Source organism: Phocoena phocoena, chromosome 4, assembly GCF_963924675.1.
Source record: "Phocoena phocoena chromosome 4, mPhoPho1.1, whole genome shotgun sequence".
NCBI classification, from domain to species: domain Eukaryota; kingdom Metazoa; phylum Chordata; class Mammalia; order Artiodactyla; family Phocoenidae; genus Phocoena; species Phocoena phocoena.
In genome coordinates this window covers 95,698,643-95,711,935 of record NC_089222.1, presented here as the reverse complement: position 1 = coordinate 95,711,935, position 13,293 = coordinate 95,698,643, and positions in this window count along the sequence as shown.

Below are 13,293 nucleotides of genomic sequence, written 5' to 3'. Positions count from 1 at the left end.
CTGACTTCCTGCCCTTGGTTTTCTTGGTTGGGGCTTTAGTTAAGGCACTGTAGGACAATAGACAATAAACCCAATGAAGCGTTTCTGTTTCCTCAAGTTTTAAATTACTTTCTCTGCATTATTTAAAGGGAATTTAAAGATTGCCTCATACACTGGTGTTGGATCTTTGCTTACATTAGCCAGCCCAGCCAATGGTCAGAGCAACAAAAGGCTTAAGAGCTACCATATTCAATACAGATTTAGCTTTTTTTGAGACAACTCCTGTTGTGAGAAGTTTTAATAGCCTGAAGCCACTTGGGGAAGGGAAATTAGTTAAAGGGGATGATCTCATGGTCATCTAATTAATAAGAATTGGGAAAGGAAAATTTGCATGGTCAGTACCTGTCCACTTATGAAAATATCTATTCTACTGGATCTGGTTTAAAAGCTGGTAATTTTTTTAATATGCTGCTGACAATAGCTATTTATAGATACTCCTGAATGTAAGTCAGCAAGAGGGAAGGGGCTGGAGGAAGAGAGAGACAGTGAGAAAGAGAGAGCAAAAGGAAGGGAGATGGGAGATGGATATTGAGGCTTTCAGAGTTGATTAGTCTGTAAGGGTCACCAGGACCATTAATGATAGATCACTATTACCAACAAATTCCTAGAATAGCTATGTCAGTGCTCATTTATGAACATTTAGAAACAACTATAGAACCTGATTATATTTCACCTACATCAACCATATAATTACCACAAAACATTAGCTAAATTTTAAAAATTGCTCCAGTTCTTTGTTTTGATATTTCTCTCTTTGAAGCATATAGTCTCCTCTCTATTCCCCGTGATGTCTCAATACACTCACAGGGTTAAGTTTATAATATGTGACCCTGTTGCTCTAGCCATAACTGAATAAAGTAGTACCAATCTGCTGATCTCTGATTAACTGGACTTAGAGGTTCTTATGATGATTAATTAAATCTGTGCAATAAGCAGCACAGTACATATTAGACCCTCAGTAATCGGTAGCTGTTGATATACTGATGTTATATTATTGATACAGTTATCCCTTTTTACTCTCTTACCTGTCTGATTGCCTCTATTCTGCCACCTTCTGAAATTCTTTCACTTTCTAAAACAACATGATTAATTATATGGGATATCCAATGTTGTATTCTTTTCCTGGTTTTCTCCTCTACTCTTCCCTCCACTCCTCTTATCCCCTCCCTTCTTCTTTCCTCTTCTCTCCTCTCCTAACTCTCTGTTTCATGGTGTAAACTACTTTTTCTAAGCAACTATTTTCCAACCTTTGCTTCTAACTTGTTCTCCTGTTCTTCATTCTCGTTCCCATAAAATATCTCTAAAGGCTGAAATTTATTTTCTGATGGCTAGTAAAATAGAATATGGAAATGTTAAGTGCTGAACTGATTGGTTCTTCTCTCACTTTTTTTATTTAAAAATAAGAATTTCATTGAGGGGGGAGGCAGAGGAAAAACTGTAGTTTTCCTTGTAGAGAGATTAATAGATAAAAATGCAGCATTGTCCTCTAAAATTACAGTAGTTAACATTAGAATGATAATTTTCAGTTTGCAGTGGACTTTTCAAATGCCATATGGCTTTACTGACCCCCATGTTAATGATGAAGAAGCTCATATTCAGAGAGGCTGAGCACCTTAGTCTACAGATGGAGCAGGATCTGATGTTCATTCTACTTAACACCAAAACAGATCTGCGTGGAGAAATAAAACATGACATCACTTAGAGCTGCCTCTGTTTCTGCTAGCTGTAAATCAGGGTCTATGGCTACTATTATCATCATCCTGAGGTAATTACTAAGCTATAGTGTAAAGAACACCCATTTTGAGGTTAAACTGATGTGGGTTCAAATACCTCTCCTACCAATTACCCATTGTATGAAATTGGGTAGATTAATTACCTTTCACTGAGCCACATACTCTCTGTGTATTGGGTATATTACTACTGTATGGATCTTAGCAAAAAGTATTTTTGTTTATGCTGTCCATCAGCCATGTAAGGGTTAAAAAAAGAGTGCTGTCAATTTTTTTTGTGTGTGTGTGTGTTAGTTTCTGCTTTATAACAAAGTGAATCAGTTATACATATACACATGTTCCCATATCTCTTCCCTCTTGTGTCTCCCTCCCTCCCACCCTCCCTATCCCACCTCTCTAGGTGTCACAAAGCACTGAGCTGATCTCCCTGTGCTATGCGGCTGCTTCCCACTAGCTATCTATTCTACATTTGGTAGTGTATATATGTCCATGCCACTCTCTCACTTTGTCACATATATACAATGGAATATTACTCAGCCATAAAAAGAAATGAAATTGAGTTATTTGTAGTGAGGTGGATGGACCTAGAGCCTGTCATACAGAGTGAAGTAAGTCAGAAAGAGAAAAACAAATACCATATGCTAACACATATATATGGAATCTAAGAAAAAAAAAAAGGTCATGAAGAACCTAGAGGTAAGACAGGAATGGAGACGCAGACCTACTAGAGAATGGACTGTCAATTTTGATACTACTACTACCTTGCCTTGCTTAACATTTTCCTAAGCACTTTGTTTGTATATACCTATATATTCCTATTCCCACTCTTTTCACTTGTTTCTTCCATTTTTATATATTTATTTTTAAATAAAATACACAAAATTATAGAAAAACAAAACATAGATATATACACAACACAAAAATTAAAGAAATTAACATTTTTGTATTTTTCAGGTATCTTCCTCTTTTTAAGAAATAAAACATTGAGACATAAAGCTTTATTCTCCATATGTTTGTACTTCTTTCCTTCCCAGAGGTAATGACACCTAAGTATATCAATGCCATTCATATTTGTATACTTTATAACATATCTATTCATCAAATATGTGAATATTTGGTGTGTTTCTTGAAGGTTTGATAGAATTCATGTGAAAAACAACTATGTCTTTGTGGTTAGACTTTTACTTACCAATTTTCTTTAATATTTAGAAGTCAATTTTATTTATATTTTTTAAAAATATTTTAAGATACATTTTTCTAATAAATGTTTGCTTAACTTTTTACTACAATGGGCATAAAGTTGTTTATATGATTATTTCCCACTCTACCTGTAATTATACTCTTCCTTTCAATCCCACAGTTGCTTTTCTATACTTTTTCTTAGTTAGCCAAAATTATAGACTATTTTATTATTCTTCTTAAACTTGTAGATTATGGTCTTGATAATGCTGTCTTTGATTTGTTTTCTATTGATATTTTATGAGTTCTCTTATTTTTCTTACAATGATCACTTTTTAAAATTTGTTATTTAAATTTGCTGATTTTTCTTTTTTTCTGATTGTGTCGGCTAAACACTTAAATCACTCTTTATAATCTTTTATTTTCTAATATGTAGATGTGCTGTGACAACATATCTTTTCCTCAGAGTTAAGTTTCATTTGGTCTCCTCTATAGTAATGTATAATATTTTCACTTTCTTTCAATTCTGTTTATTTTACTTCAATTAAATTTTAATTTAATGTCCATTACCAATTAGTTATTTAAAAACATGTTTTGATATTTCCAAGTGAAAGGGTTTGGGTGTAATATAATATTTTTGCCCTTGCATTGGAATCACAGAATATACTCTCTGTAATATTAATTAATTTGCATTTTTTAAGCCTTCCATTGTGGATTAATACATTGGCCAGGTTTTGTAAATGTTCATCATGTGCTTGAAATGGGTGTTGTTCATTTTCTAACTATTGTGTGCAATGTTCTATTGTGCCCATTAGAGCAAGATTGATGCTCATATTTTTTATATGTTGACTATTCCTGTGGTCTGCTTGAACTGTCACTAAGAAATGTATATATTCAGCTTCAATTGAGTTGGATTTGTCCATTTTCTATTGTAATTTTGTAGTATCTTGCTTTATATAATTTGAGAGTATGCAATTCATGGTGTATTGCTTGATAAATGATAGAATCCCCAATGCATTTTTCTTGTTATCTAATTACATTTTTATCCTGAAAAATTATTTTTGCTTTAAATTCGTTTCATGTGTAATTGTTTCTTTGGACTCGTTTTTAACATATTTCTTTTTTCATTTCTTTACTTTCTACCTTTCTGTTTTATTTTGCTTTATCTCTTTTAAAGTGCATATGGCTGTTTTGTTTTTTATTTAATCTCTGTCTTTTACATGGTGAATTAAAATTAGTTCATTTATTTCTGTGTGTGTGATGATTGCTGATGTATTTGAATTAATTTATACAATCTTATTTAATTTTTTAATTATCCATTTTCCATGATTATAGTTTTTCTTTTGTCTTACATTTTATTAACTTATCTACTTATCTTTCTTAAATCGAATGACTTGAAAATGTTTTATTCAATGTTTATTCTTTTAAGGACTATTCCAAATATTTTAAATGACTAAAATAAAAAGTATTAATATTATTTTAAGATAATTAATCTCTTTCCCTTTCCTTCATAACAGCAACAAAAAATTTAGAATGTTTTAAGTCTAAATTCTCCATCAGTTCTTACATTGTAATTTTTTCTTGCCTTTTAGTTATGTATTATGCTGCCCTCCTCCAAATTTAATATTATTCCTGTTGCTTTATACAGCCAATACTTAAGATTTTGTTATATATTTATAAATTGTTTTATTTCTCACTTATTCACTCTGAATGATATATTTTTTTAATTGTGAAGGACGTAATTTTATAGTTTGAGTTGAAATATTTCATGTTTAGCTAGAAATGTTTTTATTTTACTCACTTGAGTAGTAGTTTAACTGCTTGTAGAATTTAGGTTGCCAATTAACTACTCTTTGAATTTAATTATACTATTAACTGACCTTTAACCTTTATTGTTGATCTTAAGAATTTTCCTTTCCTTATAAGTGTTGCTCTTTCATGTATATCCTGTATTTTCTTTAATTGCTTTCAAGATTTTTCTTTTGATGTTTTACATTTTTACTCTGAGTGTCTAAAATTTTACTCTGCTAGATACTTTTAATGTTTTTGAATCTGAGTATTTGTATTTTTCACCTATTCTGCAAATTTTTCAGTTATTTTTCCGTTGATTCTTGCTTCTCCACTATTTCTAACACATTATGCATCCAGAATTTCATTTTGAATCTCTACTGGACCCTCCCATTCTATTCTTCATGTGTCTTAACCAATCTTTAATGTTTTATGTATTTTTCGTTCTCTGAGATGCATTCTCTATTATTTCATCCAATACTGTTCCAATTCACATTCTCTTTTGACTTGTGTGTACTTCAACATATTTATTGTGATTTTATTCTAACTCCCCTTACTATATTTTTACAGGTTTCCTTAGATCATTTTATTATTTATCTGTTGCCCCCCAAAATTTTTAGTTTTCTTTCATTCTTTTTCTATAATTAAAACATTGTGTTTCATTTTACTATTATCTTAATGGCTTGTGACACTAATATTTTGGTTTGAGTTTACTCATGAGTTTTATTTATTTGAATTGTTTCTGTGTGTGTATATGTGTGTGTGACATCATTTTAGAGAAGCTTTTCTGTCTAGTAGGTACTGGGCCCTGGCTAGACATGGGAAATTCACTTAATTTGAGTCTGCTTGATCTTCTGGATGTCTATAGTTCATAGATAAATTTTACCTTACTTTCTTGGCTTAGGGTTTCTTAAACCAATTAGAGAAAGTAAATTTATTCCTCAAACCTATAAGAAGTGTAGGTCAAGGTTTTTTTTATTTCCCATGGGATTGTACTTTCTATAGCCAGAACTTCCTTACCATCTCCCCTGGCCAGGGGAAGAACATTTTGTAATCACATTTGCACTAAATGCATTGATCTTGGGGAGTTCTGTCTTCATGCAGACGTACAGCTTGGTCTTTTGCTTTCAGGTAAGCACTAAAACCCAAGATCTTGGGCTACTGTAGTCACTGACTACCAGAACATGCTCAGTTGTTTAAATGCTAATCATTCTGGTTTTTAGTTTCTTTCTTTTTTGTGGCAAATGGTGATTATCTTTTTTTATTATTGGTCAGCTCAGTGATGCATTTATGGTTGTTTTATTGTTCTTATGTTTTATACAGTACTTATAGGTGCTTGGAACAAAGGACTTACTCATAATGTTAGTTCACCATCTTGCCTATAATTGGAACTCTATTCTTGTTGACTTTTATAAGGAAGCTAAAACCTATGGGTGTTTGAAGCTCCCACTTTCTAACATACTTGGATTCCTTTCAAAGAAAATTAGAGACACATGTTTAGTCATTTGAGTACTACCTTCAGGATTTGTGGCATAGCGATATGTGACCATTACTATTATTTATTCCATAGTTTATTTAAACATACTAAAACACAAAAACAAAGATAAAGCAAAAACAAAACCAAAATGTCAAATGGATTATTTATCCTGGACATAAAAAATAAAGTCTGGTAAATCATGATTTTTTTTTTTTTTTTTTTTTTTTTGCGGTATGTGGGCCTCTCACTGTTGTGGCCTCTACTATTGCAAAGCACAGGCGATGGACGTGCAGGCTCAGTGGCCATGGCTCACGGGCCTAGCCACTCCGCGGCATGTGGGATCTTCCCAGACCAGGGCATGAACCCGTGTCCCCTGCATCAGCAGGCGGACTCTCAACCACTGCGCCACCAGGGAAGCCCTATGTAACTCTTTTTATTAACTTTGTACTAGCACTTAGGTCCACATATCATGACACTAAAGATTCATAGGACATTATGAATATTTTTCATTTAGGAAATTGAAATAGTAAAAATATTTATCACCTATGATCATAAAAACTAGGTGATTACAGTTACTAATGAATTTATGCTGCATAGTTGAATATTTATCAATGAAATGCATGTATAATGTGTTTGAATTTTAATTGTTTACTGGATGATGAATATAATATTCCTTATGTTACATTAATATATAATACTAAATATAATTATAATATTATGGATATTTTATATTTATATTATTAACCTTTAACCTCCTAACACTTACTTACAGTTACTAGTTTTAATAATTCTTGTCTTACTCCATCTTTTAAGATATCGTTTGAATTGTTGAAATATCACCTATTGATACTTGCTTTTGAAATTTCTTGTACTCAGATTATAAGCACGCTGAGGACTAAAAATGTCCCTTACTAATCTTTGAGTTGTCTATGATGTCCAGTAAAATACTTTGGATGAAAATGAAACTCAATGTTAAATTGAATTAAATTGGTCAAAATAAACCCAGTTGTTATGTACATGACCTTGACAATTATGAGCAATTGTTTCTAATGGAATAGATTCTGATTAACAGCATCATATGAGAAGCAGTATGTCTATAGTCATTCTCTGCTATGAGAAAAATACTAGTGCTTTTACTTTCACCTGAGTTGATTTACATTTTCTAATGCTTCTGATATTTTCATTGTGTGACTAAATCTTCTATATAATTTAAAAAGAAATTGATGAGGGCTTCCCTGGTGGCGCAGTGGTTGGGAGCCTGCCTGCCGATGCAGGGGACGCGGGTTCGTGCCCCGGTCTGGGGGGATCCCACATGCCGCGGAGCGGCTGAGCCTGCGCGTCCGGAGCCTGTGCTCCGCAACAGTGAGAGACCCGCGTACCGCAAAAAAAAAAAAAAAAAAAGAAATTGATGTATCATGCTAGCATTTTCTTCCACCAGAATTGCATTTTTGCTTTCAAAATTAATATATATTGTTGTTAAGAAAATGTAGTGAAGAACTATAATAAATCTATTTCAGTTGTGTTGTTACAGGTCATTATAAATCCCAATAAAATTGTATTTTTTTCCAAATGAAAACATTATTGAAAGCTATGACTCAATCTTATTGTTTTGCCCACAGAGGCATGAAAAACAATATTAAAAAAATTATTTTACTGCTTTGCTTGTATATATTTTCAAAACCCAATTACAAAAATTGGACTGTGACAAAGTAAAAACACATATTAATTTATCAGTAACAGTTTGTGCAACTCTGTAGTGATAAAGTTTTCCTTCCTGAAAGAGGAAGCTTTCACTGTAGAAAATTATAAGGCTGTAGAAATTGAATTTTAGTTTAATAAATATTTATCTAGTGCTTAATCCAACTTAGGTATTAAATTAAGATACTAGGGAGGCAAAGCAGTCAGACATTCCTCCTGTTCTCAAAAAGTTTAATATTATAATTATTGTAATGATAGAAGTATGTATAGATTGTCAAGGTTGTACAAAGGAGTAGGCTTTAATTATATTGTAGGAGAAACATATCTGTATAGAATCATGAAAAAGGAATTTGCCTCTTAGAACTGGGTTGTAAAAGTATTTCCTGGAGAAAAATATAAAAATGCACAGAGACATGTAACAGTATGACATAGCAGGTGATATAAAGTCATGTGGTATTGCTTGATATATGGATGAATGGGAAGCTCTAAAAGATGAGTTTGGAAAGAGGGTATGTGGCCATACCTTGTAAATGATAATTTGAGGGCATGAAAAGTCATAAAGAGCCTGTTTCTCCAGGTTAAAACACAGTTTTAAAATTGGCCATTTAGCAGTAGATACTGATATCTAGTCATAAGCATTTTCTTCAAATCAAGACACTGAGAAAAAAAACAGAAAATAAAGTATGCTGAGAAGAAATGTTGGCAGTAATTTGGAGTAAATTTAACAAAAATTTGGAGTATCTGATAGTTGTAGAGATGACTGCAGTGGCTGATAAAGTATTTTCCAGGACTGATCTTATAACATTTGACCAAAAGGCATTTCATAGAATGCCTGCTAACAACTGACAAGGTGAAGAATGGAGAAGTCTACATTTTTGTTACCTTGGTTAGAGATAAAAAATACTAGTAAAGGGCTTCCCTGGTGGCGCAGTGGTTGAGAGTGTGCCTGCCGATGCAGGGGACATGGGTTCGTGCCCCAGTCTGGGAAGATCCCACATGCCGTGGAGTGGCTGGGCCCATGAGCCATGGCCACTGAGCCTGAGCATCCAGAGCCTTTGCTCCGCAACGGGAGAGGCCACAACAGTGAGAGGCCTGCATACCGCAAAAAAAAAAAAACTAGTAAAATGATGTCAGCTTATTTTAGATATACTCAACTATTAGAAGAATGTGTCTGCCATTAGAAAATCACTTTTTAATAATTTATTTTCTTCATTCATTTAATAACTTACTGAGTACTTACATTCCATGAATATGTATGCATGTATATTAATATGGATGGAGTTAGTCTTTACTAGTATTAATTTTGTAAGATATAACTGTTTAAAAGCATGGGCTTTGTACACAGGATACCCAGAATTTTAATTTTGGCTTTACTATTTACTAGGTATATGAATTTGAACAAGTACTTTCATTTCCCTTAATTTCAATTTTCACATTTTTACAATAGGAATTGCATGTACAATAGGGATGCATGTAAAATGTCAGTACCTTGCCCCAGACATAGCAAATGCTGATTGTTGCTGTTGTCATTAGAATAGTACTATGGTTATCATTAAGGTTTTGTACAGAAAGCCCATTTACAAGTCCTGCTGATGACCTACTACTAAAAACTAACAGTAGAAGTCAATATTTTGTTAATTGTCCACACCATAGGTAAAAAGAAAGTAACTTTATGCATATTCTATTATCTATCTGCCCATATATTTACCATTTATCTCTCTTCTTATTTAAATTTTCTATATGTACTCCTACAATGAAATCACAAAGAACAGTATAGGACATAATATTCTGCTAAACATGCTATGTATAGGGGGCTTCCAGGAAGATGGCGGAAGAGTAAGACGTGGAGATCACCTTCCTCCCCACAGATACACCAGAAATACATCTATACGTGGAACAACTCCTACAGAACACCTTCTGAACGCTGGCAGAAGACCTCAGACCGCCCAAAAGGCAAGAAACCAGCCACGTACCTGGGTAGGGCAAAAGAAAAAAGAATAAACAGAGACAAAAGGATAGGGATGGGACCTGCACGAATGGGAGGGAGCCATGAAGGAGGAAAGGTTTCCACACACTAGGAAGCCCCTTCGCAGGCGGAGACTGCGGGTGGCGGAGGGGGAAGCTTCAGAGCCGTGGAGGAGAGCACAGCAACAGGGGTGCAGAGGGCAAAGCGGAGAGATTCCCACACAGAGGATCAGGGCTGACTGGCACTCACCAACCCGAGGGGATTGTCTGCTCACCTGCCGGAGCGGGAGGGGCTGGGTGTTGAGGATCGGGCATCAGTCGGAGTGCCGGGAAAGGGATTGGGGTTGGCGGCATGAACACAGCCTGCAGGGGGTTAGTGCACACCGGCTAGCTGGGAGAGAGTCCAGGGAAAAGTCTGGACCTGCCGAAGAGGCAAGAGACTTTTTCTTCCCTCTTTGTTTCCTGGTGCGCAAGGAGAGGGCATTAAGAGCGCTGCTTAAAGGTCGCAGAGACGGTCGCAAGCCACAGCTAAAAGCGCGGACCCCAGAGACGGGCAGGAGACGCTAAGGCTGCTGCTGCTGCCACCAAGAAGCCTGTGTGTGAGCACAGGTTACTATCCACACCCCACTTCCGGGGAGCCTGTGCAGCCCACTACTGCCAGGGTCCCAGGATCCAGGGACAACTTCCCCTGGAGAACACACAGTGTGCCTCAGGCTGGTGCAACATCACACCGGCCTCTTCCGCCACAGGCTCGCCCTGCATTGTGCCCCTCCCTCCCTCTGGCCTGAGTGAGCCAGAGCCCCTGAATCAGCTGCTCCTTTAACCCCCTCCTGTCTAAGAACAGACGACCTCCGGTGACCTACATGCAGAGGCGGGGCCAAATCCAAAGCTGAGCCCCTGGGAGTTGTGAGAACAAACAAGAGTAAGGGAAATCTCTCCCAGCAGCCTCAGAAGCAGCAGATTAAAGCTCCACAATCAAGGTGATGTACCCTGCATCTGTGGAATACATGAATAGACAACGAATCTTCCCAAATTGAGGAGGTGGACTTTGAGAGCAAGATTTATTATTTTTTCACCTTTCTCTCTTTTTGTGAGTGTGCATGTGTATGCTTCTGTGTGAGATTTTGTCTGTATAGCTTTGCTTCCACCATTTGTCCTAGTGTCCTATCCTACCTTTTTTTTCTTAATAATTATTTTTTATTTTAATAACTTTATTTTATTTTACTTTATCTTCTTTCTTTCTTTCTTTCTTTCTTTCCTTCCTTCCCTCCTTTAGACAACAAATCATCCCAAATTCAGGAGGTGGACTTTGAGAGCAAGATTTATGATTTTTTCCCCTTTTCCTCCTTTTGTGAGTGTGTATGTACATGCTTCTGTGTGAGATTTTGTCTGTATAGCTTTGCTTCCACCATTTGTCCTAGGGTTCTATCCATCTGTTTTTTTAAATTTATTTTTCTTAATAATTATTTTTTTATTTTAATAACTTTATTATATTTTACCTTACTTTATTTTACTTTCTCTTCTTTCTTTCTTCCTTCATTCCCTCCTTCATTCCCTCCCTCCCTCCTTTCTTTCTTCTTCTTTCTTTCTTTCTCTCCTTTCTCTCTTTCTTTCTACTTCTACTAATTCTTTCTTTCTACTTTTTTTCCCTTTTATTCTGAGCTACGTGAATGAAAGGCTCTTGGTGCTGCAGCCAGGAGTCAGCGCTGTGCCTCTGAGGTGGGAGAGCCAACTTCCAGACACTGGTCCACAAGAGACCTCCCATCGCCACATAATATCAAATGGCGAAAATATCCCAGAGCTCTCCATCTCAACACCAGCACCCAGCTTCACTCAACTACCAGCAAGCTACAGTGCTGGACATCCTATGCCAAACAACTAGAAAGACAGGAACACAGCAACACCCATTAGCAGAGATGCTGCCTAAAATCATAATAAGTCCACAGACACCCCAAAACATACCACCAGATGTGGACCATCCAACCAGAAAGAAAAGATTCAGCCACCAGAACACAGGCACTAGTCCCCTCTACTAGGAAACCTACACAACCCACTGAACCAACCTTAGCCACTGGGGACAGACACCAAACACAACGGGAACTACAAACCTGCAGCCTGCGAAAAGGAGACCCCAAACACAGTAAGATAAGCAAAATGAGAAGACAGAAAAACACACAGCAGATGAAGAAGCAAGATAAAAACCCACCAGGCCTAACAAATGAAGAGGAATTAGGCAGTCTACCTGAAAATGAATTCAGAATAATGATAGTAAAGGTGATCCAAAATTTTGGAAATAGAATGGACAAAATGCAAAGACCATTTTACAAGGACCTAGAAGAACTAAAAATGAAACAAAAAAGATGAACAACACAATAAATGAAATTGAAAATACTCTAGATGGGATCAATAGCAGAATACCTGAGGCAGAAGAATGGATAAATGACCTGGAAGACAAAATAGTGGAAATAACTACTACAGAGCAGAATAAAGAAAAAAGAATTAAAAGAACTGAGAACAGTCTCAGAGACATCTGGGAAAACATTAAACACACCAATATTCGAATTATAGGGGTTCCAGAAGAAGAAGAGAAAAAGAAAGGGACTGAGAAAATATTTGAAGAGATTATAGTTGAAAACTTCCCTAATATGGGAAAGGAAATAGTTAATCAAGTCCAGGAAGCACAGAGAGTCCCATACAAGATGAATCCAAGGAGAAATATGCCAAGACACATATTAATCAAACTGTCAAATATTAAATACAAAGAAAACATATTAAAAGCAGCAAGGGAAAAACAACAAATAACACACAAGGGAATCCCCATAAGGTTAACAGCTGATCTTTCAGCAGAAACTCTGCAAGCCAGAAGGGACTGGCAGGACATATTTAAAGTGATGAAGGAGAAAATTTTTCAACCAAGATTACTCTACTCAGCAAGGATCTCATTCAGATTTGATGGAGAAATTAAAACCTTTACAGACAAGGAAAAGCTGAGAGAGTTCAGCACCACCAAACCAGCTTTACAACAACTGCTAAAGGAACTTCTCTAGGCAAGAAACACAAGAGAAGGAAAAGTCCTACAATAACAAACCCAAAACAATTAAGAAAATGGGAATAGAAACATACATATCGATAATTACCTTAAATGTAAGTGGACTAAATGCTCCCACCAAAAGACACAGATTGGCTGAATGGATACCAAAACAAGACCCATATATATGCTGTCTACAAGAGACCCACTTCAGACTTAGAGACACATACATACTGAAAGTAAGGGAATGGAAAAAGATATTTCATGCAGATGGAAACCAAAAGAAATCTGGATTAGCAATTCTCATATCTGACAAAATTGACTTTAAAATAAAGACTATTACAAGAGACAAAAAGGACACTACATAATGATCAAGGGATCGATCGAAG